Source organism: Terrapene carolina, unplaced genomic scaffold, assembly GCF_002925995.2.
Source record: "Terrapene carolina triunguis isolate 2854851 unplaced genomic scaffold, T_m_triunguis-2.0 Scaffold111, whole genome shotgun sequence".
Lineage (NCBI taxonomy): Eukaryota > Metazoa > Chordata > Testudines > Emydidae > Terrapene > Terrapene triunguis.
Genome location: NW_020664462.1, coordinates 9,129,205 through 9,142,734, shown reverse-complemented (window position 1 = coordinate 9,142,734; position 13,530 = coordinate 9,129,205). Strand labels below are relative to the sequence as shown.

Genomic DNA, 13,530 nt, shown 5'->3' with positions numbered 1-13,530 from the left:
GGGGCCCCGCAAGGAAGGGGGCCCCTAAAAGTGGCAAAATAAATACCGCATTCCAGTTTCTGCATTGTAAGGGGCCCCGCCCGGACATATGTTCGGAGGGGGCCACCATTCGGAGGGGGCTACATTCTTTGTTGCTACGGCCCTGAATGTCCACATGGGGGTTTAATGCAGATTAACCAATCCACACCTTAAATTCACACCTTTAGTTACTTTGGATTAATTTTTCTGAATATCCCCAAGTAGACAAACCCTAAATTCCTGTACGTGATTGCACAACAGCACCCCATTATGGGAACCTATTTATTGTAACACCCAATATGGCAGTTTATGACATGGATGCTCCCTAGACTTGGTGAGAGCATGGCCCTCCCACTTTGGTAGCAGATAAGACCTTAATCGTGTCCCTGAACTGTGGTAAAATTTAGGACTGTCCACTTCATTGGACAGGAAGCTTCGGAAGTATGGCTTGAACACGGACACAATCCAGCTCCATTGCACCCAATGGGAGCTGGGCCGGCAACACTGGCTAGGCCCCCACCACACAAGACAGAGCCCCCATCAGGAACCAGCTGCATTTGAACCAGGCCACCCAATGTGGTTAAGGGCGCAGCACAGATGGACGTTTAGGTGACCACTTCTCCGGAGGTGGCTGTGGCTCCATGGAGTGAAAAGTGCTGCACTAGCAGGTCTGGAGACAGACACCCTCCCTCCGCAGCACAGATACCACATGGGCAATAGCCACGCAACCTTCTTTTTACCACTGCTCTCCTCCTGCCTGGAACACTGCCTTCTTCTTTCCTCAGGTGCCTGCCTCAAAGCAAACCCGGTGGCTCTGCCTCAAAGCATGGCAGGAGGCCTCCATTCCCATTTGGGAAGCCTTGGCAACAGTTGCCACAAAGTCCTTCTTAGCAAATAATGTCATGAGACCTACATCACTGCTGGCGGGAGGGAGAGGGGGAAAGTGGAGGGGGGGAGGAGGAAGGCAGCTTGTTTGTGCAAAGTCAAAACAGGCTCACCTGCCTTTGCTGAGTGCCAGCAGCAAGGCATGGAAATACAGGCAATGGTTTCTTGGTCTGGATTGGGCTCTCCGGCACCGCCCATGTTCTTTGAAAGCAAGAAGCATCCACCGTGCAGTGGATCCCAACTGGAAAGGCCTTGTAAAACCCCCAGTGAATGCTAGGAAGGAGGCTGCTCCTAGCCGCGATCTACTGCCACATCCTTTGCAAGGTCTGAGCCACCTCTAGCTACTCTGTGTAAAGAGAGCATAGAGCTTCATCACTGTGTAGCTCCACTCTCAATAGAGCAAGTTTGCTCCAGTTACCGTAGGGTTTGTTTGCATCTTTCGCCAGTATATTCCTTAAGGAATGCAAATCTCCCACAGATGCCAATTCACATGGTTTTTCCTTCACATTATAAATTTCATGTCCCTAGGAGACATGCCTAAGAAAAATACCAGCAAATAAGCCTGAAGCTAAACTCCATTACAAACCAATTTCTCCTTAGTGTAATTTGCCTCTCAAATGAACCGGGAGAACTTGGGAGGTAACAAAGTGCAAACAGATTGCATACAGCAGAGCCTTCGCTTGCTTTTAAGCAGCAAACTGCCTTGTATTCAGACTTTTTAACAGATCTATACTGATGAGGCCATGAGAATAGTGTTCTGTTGATCTAGACCATCCAGATCATTTTTTTTTGTTTGCCCTCTGGTGTAACAATGGGACGAAAAATTCTACTTTTAAACAAATTCCCACTCAGCAGAAAGTCAAATGAGGGGTGTCAAACATAAGAGTCAATTATGTGTTGCATGAAAGTAAAAGCAAGTCTGGGGCGATAACCAGCCTATTTTTCCTCAGAGCGGAGTTGCCGACAGGCAGATTTGCCAGAGTCTCAGAAATCTGAGACGAAAGGTTTGTGTGTGCATGAAAATCTCAGTCCAGACCCTTCAGTTGGGTAACTGGCGCTATCCTGATTAACATCAGCTGAGGATCTGGCCCCATTTTTGTTTTAAAGACAACTGAGAATACATTGACAGGGCTGTGTTCTGCCACACAGTTGGAGTGCTCCTGCAGCAGCTTCGGCATTTAGAAATGAAATGAAGAGGATTTAAAAAAGAAGCTTACCTTGCTATAAAGTGCGAGGTCTCCTCAAAGTCTCTGCCTTCCCAGCTACACCCACAAGCTGTGTTCTCGCCCCTTCGGCAAGCTAGTGTCAGACACTTTTGTTTGCTGCTCCGCCACCTCTGTCAACAGGGAAACTGCAGAAATCGGTAATTTAATACTGTACTTAACTAAAGGGAACCTCCTCCTAAGAGATCACACCCATTCCCTTCCATGAGACTTGCTAAGAGACAGACCCAGGAAGCCACGTGCTTCTACCCAAGATTTTCTGGGCTCACGGTCAGGGCTCAGCAGACACTGGTTTTCTGTAATATCTATGTTACAAATTCAATGGGCATTAATGATTACAAGCTGCTTTGCTAGAGAGCTGTTTTGTTGGTATTTTACAGAGTGGGTGCAGGATTCTTTTCACTGGTTTATGGAGGCAGTGGAATGTAGTGATGTTTGGATGACATGGTCACATGACAGAGCATCAGACCATCCAACAAGGCTGACCCGCTGTAAAATAACTTGCCAGGCCCCATCCCACTCAATTTCCCCATCTCCCAGCCACATCCCACCAGCCTGTAACTTCTCTCCTCAGTCCCTGGCACAAAAGCAGGGAATTGCTGGAGCTGATGGGAAGAAGCTCTGGCTGGCAACTCGTAGGTGGGTCATTGAATAATTTAAACTGTAAACGCCTATGTCCAGGGACCATGCTCGGTCTCATCCATGCAAAGTCAAAAGTGCTGCTGGAGGTCAATATTTAATATGATGGAAGGCAGCAGCATCCACTTAGCCTCTCTCTATCTTACTTCCCCATTTGTAAAATGGAAATAGGACTGCCCTACCTCTCTGAAGTGTTGTGAGATCCATATGAGAGCCATATAAGCACCCTAAGGGCACACAGCTCTTAGAGACCGGTAACAAACCTACGGTCAATCCATCCTACCTGTTACGCTTTCACTGATGTGTTCTTTGCAGTATTCCTAGCTGTTTAGAGTAACCCACACCCACCACTATGGGCCAGACCCTCAGCTAGTATGTATTGGCATGGCAGCAATGGAACTACGCCGATCCAGACCATCTGAGGATCTCGCCCATAGAGGTTTATTTTTAAAGGTCATTTGAAAGACTGACACGTTTCAGAGACCATAGCACATAACTTCATAGAAACAGGAATTTATTTGCTAACCTGACCCCAAATTAATGCAAAGCTCCTAAGCGTCTGACTATTACATCTCATTTTCCATCCTGTAATGGCTCCAATTTGGTTGTGGGGGTTCTATCTTCAGCCCTTACAAAATAAGACCTGTAGAAATCTCCAAGCCGGGCCTTAATAACATGGTTACATTATACTGGTGGTGGTGTACAGGGATGTGGGAAAGGCTTTTTGTTGTCACTAGAACGCACATTATCTATGAAACTTTAGACACCGGTACACTAATTTTTGGCCACAGCGTAACCTTCCTGTCGACTTTCACATAAAGTAGCACAGGTTTTATTTTAAGTGGAACATTGGATATTCATTTCTCAAAGTAGCCCCACATCTTTAAGTGGGACAGTGAAGAAAAACCTGGTCTTGCGGTTGTCTCATAGGGCAGTAGATTTGGGTTCTATTTCTGGCTCTGTGACCTGGGGCAGTTGGGCCCAAATCTTCAAATGTGGCCTCTGGTTTTAGGTAGACCAGTTTCTGGGTACTCTGCTTGGCACACATGGGGCAGATCTTCAGGAGTACAGAGCTCCTGTCAGCAATTGGTCAGTGGGTGTGTTACTGAGGCTGAGAGTATTATAGAGGCTGGCTCATTAGTTCAAGCGATGGAGACTCATACTTTTAGCTCCGGAGGTCACCGGTTCAGTCTCCAATGTGTCAGCCAAGATAGTGGCCACTACATGTGTGGGGGTCTTGTCCAGGATTTGAGACACTGTGGGGCTTGGGATGAGCATCACCTGTCCAGGGGAAGAATGTAAACCACTGATGAACGTGTGTTGTGTCTCCCTCTGTGCCCAGTCCACAGAGGAGATGGCTCTGTTACAGCTCCCGTGCAAAGCCTGCTTTTACTTCAAGCTCTAGAGACTTGTGCTTTTCATTCTGAAGATCCTCTGTCCAGGCCTGGTGTACTGGTTAGGAACAGTGGCTGTCACATCCCAACAACTCCAGCTGAAGTCCATGGAAACTGGGGACACTCAGCCTCTAAAAGTCAGCCCATTAGGGACGAAGGTTGGACACTTTTGAAACTTTGGTCCATTCTCTCTGTGATAACATGATGTTGAATTAGCTAATATTTACATGTGCTTAGGGCCAAATCCTACTCATTGACATGGGTATAAATCATGAATTAATTCATTGGCTTCAGTGCTCCCATCAATGTTGGGATAAAGCAGACTTTGGCTTTTGAAAACCTAGCTGGAAGGTGCTGTAGATGTACAAAGCCTTATGGGATACAGCACGATGGGGTATGCACAAGATTTTCCACCTAGCTGTACGATGGTGTTTAAACTCACACACCTGCCCTGCCCGGCACCACCCCAGGTGCCAACTCAGTGTGGGACGTGCGCTGTACACGTGTGATCTGGGTTGAGTTTGATCCAACATGCAACACTGGAGCCTTCGGATTAGCTGTGGAGCTGGCCAGAGGGTAATCCTCCTTAGAACCACCCTCCAAGACCTCCCTTTTTCAGGCTGTCATGGGATAACCTGAGGTTCTTATTTTGAACTGGGTTTAGACTGGAGGACATCAGGATGAAAACCAGATGTGCCATTATGCTGCATTTCTCGCGCTCACTGTCACATACCCAGTGACCACACAGCCTTGATTTGCTCATCACCAGCGAGGAGGAGTGTGTTTTGCTGGAGTAAGGAATTGACCCACTGAGCACAGGGATAGTTACTTTGCTCTCTAGCAGTGTTTGTACATGGAACAACTTGTCAGGTGGGAACCTTCTTTAGTATGCAAAAGAGAAGAATGAGGGGGGATTTGATAGCTGCCTTCAACTACCTGAAGGGGGGTTCCAAAGAGGATGGATCTAGACTGTTCTCAGTGGTACATGATGACAGAACAAGGAGTCAGGGTCTTAAGTTGCAGTGGGAGAGGTTTAGGTTGGATATTAGGAAACACTTTTTCACTAGGTGAGTGATGAAGCACTGGAATGGGTTACCTAGGGAGGTGGTGGAATCTCCTTCCTTAGAGGTTTTTAAGGTCAGGCTTGACAAAGCCCTTGCTGGGATGATTTAGCTGGGGATTGGTCCTGCTTTGAGCAGGAGGTTGGACTAGATGACCTCCTGAGGTCCCTTCCAACCCTGATATTCTATGATTCTCTGGAAACAGCTGCTGTCCTGGAGTTCTTTTGTGTGAATGGATGACATGCTGGTAGGTAGCTGCCTCTGGCTGGCAATTGTGTTCCGGTTAATGGTTAACACGACTGCATAAAATGAAACTGTCTTGAAATGAATAACATGCCCACAAGGCTATGGGCTGAATGCTCTATTGCCTAGACTCCTCATTACCTTGATGTAATCCCATAGCTTGAGCAGCTCATAATACTATCATACAGAAGCTGCCTCACTTCATGCGACAGCACAGCTGTTTGCAGTTGTATCATGTGGCCGGGCTGGTGCTAGCGGTGGGTAATCATTAATACTTTACCTCCTGTGGCATCTTTCATGCAAGGAACTCAAAGTTCTTTTGCAAACATTAAGACTCCTGTGACTCCTCGCACCTGGCGAGGGAAGGAAATGCCCCACCTGAGCTGAGGCACAGAGGTTCAGGCCACATTGTCAGAAACTGACTCTGATTTTGGATGTCTTTGTATTTGGGTGTCCAGCTTGAGAAACTGAAGGCTTGATTTGCAGATCGGCTGAAGCACATGGGAGCAGCGGGGGCTCAAGCGCCTCTAAAATCAGCCCCGTTGGGGTCTACAGTTGAATACCCCAAAAACTGCAATGGTCAAACTTTTCAAAATTCAGCCCTAGGAGACGTGCTTGAAGTTGCACAGTGAGTTAGTGGTAGAGGGCTAGGAATTCCTGACTCAGTCTCCTGCTCTAATCACTAGGCACTCACTCATCACACGGATGTTGCCTCAGAAATGACCGAGCTGACCTCAGATCCTTGAGAAGAAGCTAAGGTTGCCAGTTGCCCTATCAGAAGTTCTTAGGCTCAGCTGCATTCACTTCTTTGTGGGCTTTCCATCCCCCAAGCAGAACTCTCTGCATTCCAGAGTCCCGGGAGGGGGAGGAACTGGAACTGGTCCTGCCTAAAACTGTGCCTTCAAATGTTACTGGGAGTTACCTGCATAAGCCTGGGTACAGCAAACCCACTAAGATCAAAGCTGGGGTCACCACACACAATTGCTGTTGCAATCAGACTCCCCTTGAGGGCCAGTCAATGTGGAGGAGAAGAAAGAAGGTGTATTGAACAGCACAGGAGGGCTTGCAAAGCTTTCAACGATGTATTTGATACCATCTAACTGGACAACTGAGGCTACAATGCCTAGTTGAGTGGAGTGCCCTGTGGGGGGCGGGGGATGCATTTTACTACAGAGACAGGCCCTGCGCAGTGGTCAGTGCTTAGCTAAGGAGTGAAGTGCTCTGCACCAGCGCAAAGCGTTCACTGAAAGCAGAAGGATCCGCTCCTGAGCTTGTCCTGTACCACCCATTTTTTTTTCCCCTTAGAGCATTCCCACCATTGGGGTTGTAGAGTCTGATCCGTGAGGAGCAAGATTGCAAACGGATGTCACACAGGAATGTGCAGGCTCCCATTGAAGACTTGGCAGGATGCTTGGCTCTTTTTTCAAACCAGTTTTTCCTGTGTGTCTTCCTCAAAGTGTTTACAACCTTTAAGGAAAGTCACTTTCCATTCAGGTCTGTCCTTGTCTAAGTCTTCAGAGTTATCAGGATTCACGCTGCACGAGGTGAGATTCTGCTTAAGGGTGTTTGTGAGGTATTTCCGTTGACCTCGCCTACTGTGCTTTCCGAGTTTCAGCTTGCCAAAGAAAACACTTACCAAACACACAATGAGGGATATTAAACTAGAGGTAGAAGGTAGGAGCCATAGTATAGTGTAAACAGACAGCAACTGTGCAGCCAACGTGACAAAAGAGAGATGGAAAGAATTCTGGTTTCACTCCAATCTCCAAACTAGAAGGGAGTAAGATATTTCCTTGGGAAAGTTTCCATGTTAAGACTAATGAGGAAAAAACAGACCCAAACCTTGGGAGAGAGGGGTGAAGGTTGGCTCTGCGGTTAGGCCACTTGCCTGGACTTGGTTCATGTTCCAGTTCCACCACAGACTTCCTGTGTGACCTTGGGCAAGTTTCTTAGCCTCTCTGTGCCTCAGTTCTCCGTCTGTACAATGGGGATAATAGCCCTGCCCTGCATCATACATTAAAAACGGTGAAATGCTCTTCTACTACAGTGATGGGGCCACATAAGCACCTTAGGCAGACAGCTAGACAGAGAGCGACCTTAGACAGATTCATGCACGTTGTTATATTTTAGGCAGAAAAGAGCAAATTCTTTAATGACTAAAATGCTACATAAGAACTGATGGGCTACAGTTATACAGGGCCCTAGAAACTGCCATACCAGAGCTAGCCTTACAAACTGTATCCAATGGTGGCCAACACAGGACACTAGAAGCAAACGTAACCCTCATTCTGTAATGCACCCAATTTTTCAATACTATCCCATGAAGGGGAAATTTTCTTCCTGACCCCAGTTGCCCTGAAGCATGATGGTTGCCATAACCTTTATGAGTTTCTTCCTAATTAATGTAACTGCACGGGCTATTCTTACACAGCTAATCCTCATATCCTGCGTGCCTCAGGAAGGTAGCTTGTGCTACATGCACTGTAGGTGTGAATCCATGCTGCTGTGCTGCTCTCTGCTTGCTCAGTGTTTACTCACTTGCACTCCAGCCAGATATTAACAGGTGCAGAGAGAAGCAGGAGATTCAGGCAGGGAGAACAATGTGGCGTTTGTAAATAATCCAGTTCTGGTTTTATATATAGCCAAATTGAGTCTGTGGGATTCAGGGTCTCAGAGCCTGCTCCCACTAAAGTCAAGGAGACTTTTACCCCAGGTCACTACATGAAAGCCACCATCAGACACATGGTCTCTTCTGCACTCCATTGGGAGTGAATGGGGAGCAGGGCATTGGAGTCCTTTCCTCTCATGGAAATCAGGGCTTGGGCATTCTGCGTCTTAACAGCCATTCCCTGCAGAAGAGAGCTCTCCTGTGAGCCAGACCAGGTAGAAAATGCACGTTTGCTACAAGACAGCTAGAATTCTCCATCACGCCGGCTGATGGGCCTGATGCTTGTGAGGAGCTCCTGGCAGATACTGATGCCAGGGGGCCTTCAGGGCACTCAGAACTTGGCAGGGGTGACAAGGGATTGAGGTGCTGCCCAGTGACCTTCCAGGCAGCAGAGGCTAGAGGTCACCGTCTTGAATTTTGGGATGAGGAAGAGGCATTCCCTACGCGGCGTCGGCAGATCTTGAGCATGCAGTGATTGGACTTGGTGCAAATCGATGTGGTCTCGCAGAGATCCGACCTTCCTTCAGTCGCTCGTTATATTCTGAAGCGATGTCGCGTGTTCTTCCACCAGGTTGCCAGGATGGACAAAACCAGCCCAGCATGCTGTGCTCTCCAACTGTCCCCCGACGCACAGAGTGCATGCCCTGACCCTACCTGGCACCGCCTGCAGGGCTACCCTGGAGATTGGTGGATTTGCAGGATTGAGTCCGATCTAGGAACTTCACTCCATAATGCCTGGCACCATCAACCATTGTCACGCACAACGGCCCATAATAGGCTATATGCATTTGCTGAGGAGGAGGTGGCGGAGGAACATTCTGATCACAGTGACTGTTTTCTTTATTGATGTCAATGGAGCTACAACGTGTGAACCCCCGGAGGGTCTGGATCACTGACTGGTTATGACACAGGGTCTTTCGTGCCAAAGATTCCAAAGCCTGCTCCAGCCTTTACAAATGGATTGTACATTACACGCTGAAACGGAAATGCGGCCCGTTAAGAAGGTGAGACAACAACAGCCTTGAGGCCATGCCCAGCAACACCACACACAACAGTTCGGGATGGGCTGCGAAGGACACTTTGTCTGAAAAGGCAGAGCTGGGAAGAATGTACCTGACTAGAATTCAGCCAGATCAGGTTCGTAAACAACAAGATTTGTACTGGCTGTAGTATTCTAGAAAGGCCAAACTACACAGAGCTAGTGTTATTAGTAATAATATGGCCTGGTTGAGAAACCCCAACATGGCAAAGATGGTCCCTGTCCTGTAGAGTTTACAGTTTAAACAGGTCAGACAAAAGGTTGGAGAAAAGAAGTATCATTCCCATTTAATAGATGGCACACAGATTAAATGACCTGTCCAAGTTAACATGGGAAATTTGGAGCAAAGGCAGGAACTAATGCCAAATCTCTTAAGCACCAAGCCAACGCCTTAACCACAAGACCAACCTTCCTTTCTCAAGGAGGGGTAATTTATAGGTTATTTATAGCTTTCCCCTAGACACCCAGCACAGGCTGATCCTCTATCCTCAGTGGACACAGCTGCTTCCCTGTGCTAGAGACATATTTCACCCTGGAAGAGTTAAAAATGGGTCTGTGGTTCAGTAACAACATGTTCATGGACTTGACCTACTTTTGCAAACCCCCAAAATCGTTTAGAAGTTTCACAAAACCTCAAGCTGCAGGAGGGGTTCTCATCTCTAATGAAAACCTTATGAAAACCAGTAACTACATGTGCACAATGCTTAATTTATAATGGAAGAGGTGCCGGGGCTCAAGCAATTTTTTTTTAAAACTTTCATAACTGACACGCCAGGCCCAGAGGTGCCGGGGCTATGAAGTGCCAGGCCCAGAGGTGCCGGGGCTCAGCCCTGGCACAAATTAAGCACTGCATGTACATAGAATGCCAGCACATGCCACACAGTCATCAGATACTCGCCTTGTCATTTACAAGGCCATAAGAACATAAGAAAGGCCGTACCGGGTCAGACCAAAGGTCCATCTAGCCCAGTATCCTGTCTGCCGACAGTGGCCAATGCCAGGTGCCCCAGAGGGAGTGAACCTAACAGGCAATGATCAAGTGATCTCTCTCCTGCCATCCATCTCCATCCTCTGACAGACAGAGGCCAGGGACACCATTCCTTACCCGTCCTGGCTAATAGCCATTAATGGACTTAACCACCATGAATTTATCCAGTTCTCTTTTAAACTGACTCTAGAGAGAAGAATACATTTTACAGCTATGGCCCAACTACCTGGGGGACTGATGAGCACTAGTCACTATTTAGTAGCTGCTATAACATAACCTGGCAAAGGCAAACAGCAGAATATCCCATGAAGTTCACTAGAGTTACTGTAGTGCCATGCTGGTTTCTACTATGGCAGTGCCTGGACATTCCTATTACGGTTCCTGAGGTCCCTGCACTTCTGATCCCTTTGTGGCCTTCTTGAGGGCACTCCACTGAGGTCTCAGGCCTCTAGCCATCACCATGGGGAGGAGTCCTGCAACCCTCTTCCTCTAGACCAGAGATTTAGGCTGCAATTCACTGTGATTGCCTCGGCAAGTCTGACTTTAGTTCAGCACCTGTGGTCCTCTTCTCTCAGGAGCAATGACAGGGTTAACCAGAGACTGCCAGCCTTCTCACAGCCAAGTAATATGTATTCACAACAAAAGCTTTACAGAGAAAGCACACCTTAAAAACAACAAACAGTGTATACCTAGGTCTATCTTACCAGGCATCATTATCTTCCACATGAAAACCCTGCTTGGGATTAAGTACTTCAAACCCTTCCCACCTCTTGGGTGCAGGGTCATGTCAGGTCCCGGATGAAGGGACACTAAGGGTCAATTTATATCCTTTTCCATTTTTTGTTTGCCAGTTTTCTTCAATCAGCTGAAACCAGTCTATGCAATTTCCCGGGGGGGGGGGGAGCATCTCCAGACTTGTTTACCTGCCTAGGGATTTGCATTAATTGCTCCCGGTGATTTTAGTTCTTGAAGGAAACTCCTGTAACTCCTCCCTGGAGCTAGAATATGACCCCTGGCCCATAGAGATATGTATCACATGTATAAAGTTGATGCAATAGCCTTGAAGATATTCCACATGTCCACAGCATCTGGCACAATACCATCTGAGGTCAGGGCCCCCTTGTGCTAGGCACTGTGCGCGCGCACACGCGCATACACACACACACACACACACACACAGTCTCAGACGATCCATGCCCCCAAAGAACTTGGGATTTAAATAGATAAGCCAGGCAAAAGGTGGGAGAAAAGTATTATCCCCATGTTGCAGATGGGGGGAACCGAAGCACATAGATTAAGTGACCTGACCAAGGAGTCAAAGTCTGTGCCAGAGGCAGGAATTGAAGTCTGGTCTCCCAGGTGCCATCTCACGTAGTGCTTTAACCAGCCTTCCCCGCAGATCTAGTTCATCCATGCGGGGTTAGGAGCTGTGCTGCTGATGAGCTCTATGGAAGTCCTTCAAACTGAGTAGAGTAATAGAATGAAAACAAAGAGTGCAAGAGAAAGACGCTGACTGACAGCTCATGAGGAGAGCTGGTTAGGATGCAGCCATAACAGAGGATGCTTGAGATGGCACAGTGCCCCATGGGGGAGCCTGCATGAAGCCAGGCAAGGCAGCTGCAGCAGCAGGCTCAGTGATGGATGCACAAAGCCATTTCGAACCAAGGGGGACGTACCCGCGCCCGGGAACACAGGCTACGCAGAACCGCGTCGGCAGCTAACTCAAATTGCTGCAGGTCCAACGGCAGCGTTTGCTCTCGGCTGAGACAACATTGGCTCCCCTGTGCTCGGCAAGGTACCACAGACAGCAGCCATGCTGCCCTGCCTGCATCGCCAGGCATCCGGGCTGAGCTTTTGTTCTTCGTTTCTTATCCTTTGGGGATGAGAAGAGAGGTCAGGAATGAAAACCAGAGTGTGGGATTGTATCTATTGTAAAGGAACGGTAATGCTGGTATTAAAGCCTCTGGTCACTCCCAGCAAGTGCAGAAGTGCAAGCTTTCCTGCACCGCCTGCCAACCGTCGGGTCTCTCAGTCAGAGGGGGATAAATCGCACTTCCCTGCCTCCCAGGGCTGAGGATAAATACACATTCAAGGGAGCAGGTGTGCTCAGATCCTCCAGCGATGGGAGCCAGCCATATAAGGACATGAAATACCCCAGGCTCATCCCCCAACCCGGTCCAGAGGGGATCGCCGTTAGAGGTGAGGGGTGTTTCAGACTCCCTGGCCCCGTCAGTCCGTAGCGTCTCACTGAGACGACCAGTCAAAATGCTCATGAGTACCAGTGGGCATGGCACCTTTTCCACCGGTACTGGGACTTATTTCACTCAAGCCACCAGAGCGTCGCAACTTTTTGTGGCTGCCGCGGGGTCTGAATTTGAACCAGCAGCCTCTGAGGTACAAGCAGGGCCGGCTCCAGGCACCAGCCGAGCAAGCTGGTGCTTGGGGCGGCAGATTGTTGGAGGCGGCATTCCGCCCAATCCTAGGGCGGCACGGCCGCTTTTTTTTGTTTTGTTCTTGTTCCGCTCTGGCCGCCCTGTAGGGGGCGGCGGCGCGGAGAACCAGAGCGCACTGCAGGGCAGTCCTCTTCCTTCCCTCCCCGCCGACCGGAGCGGAGCCCTCGCAGCAGGCGGCGGCGCAGTGGGAGGGGCCGCGTGGCAGTGCCCCTGCTGTAGCCCTGGCCGCCCCCTTCTCTCTCTCTCCCGCCCGCTCCCTCCCCCTCCCCCCCCCCCAACAACCGTCCCCCCCCTCCCGCGGCCCGGCCCCGGGTTTTTTTTTTTGCTTTGCCATTCTGGCCGCCCCGTTTTTTCTTTGTTTTTGTTTTTTTGCTTGGGGCGGCCAAAAAGCCAGAGCCGGCCTTGGGTACCAGGCTCTGTTGCTTGTCTCCTGGGCCATCCCGCACTGAGGGGAGGCGGGGGGTGGGTGGGCATAGAGATAGCTTGCGCCTGCTCCTGCTGCAGAACCAAGGCGCTGCATACAGCTGCTTTGTTTGCAGAAGGAGACCAAGCCCTGATGCTGACTTGCGTGGAATTATTGTTCACAGGAATGTAGCTGTGAACGTGCCAACCAGGAAAGAGAAAAGCTGGGGAAATGCCACAAAATCCTCCCCCGCCCTGTTTTTCATAGGCCCAGATCCTGAGAGGTACAGGGCACCTTCACGTCCCAGATTTCACCCAGACATACCCACTTGCCCTGCTACCCACAGGTAACGGATGCTTACCGCACTCCTGGCAGGCACTAGATACACGGTGATGAGCCTGATAGAAGAGCCTATATAGAACAGACTCGACACTCCTCCGTTCGGCAGAGGTGCGGAGGTTAGCTTGTTGCTGAACACCGTGCGCATTTCTCTGCACTCTACAGAAGCTCTGAGCA

The 13,530-nt window shown here is 49.1% G+C and overlaps 1 protein-coding gene across 1 annotated transcript in view; it reads right to left on the bottom strand.

Moving 5' to 3' along the window:
• The window catches only part of VILL (villin like), a 51,659-nt gene extending 49,459 nt beyond the window's left edge, over positions 1-2,200 (bottom strand). The window contains exon 1 of the mRNA XM_024216091.3: positions 2,121-2,200. The gene's annotated coding sequence lies outside the window, so the exon portion shown is untranslated. The remainder of the gene's footprint in view (positions 1-2,120) is intronic.
• Between the last annotated feature and the right edge of the window lie 11,330 nt (positions 2,201-13,530).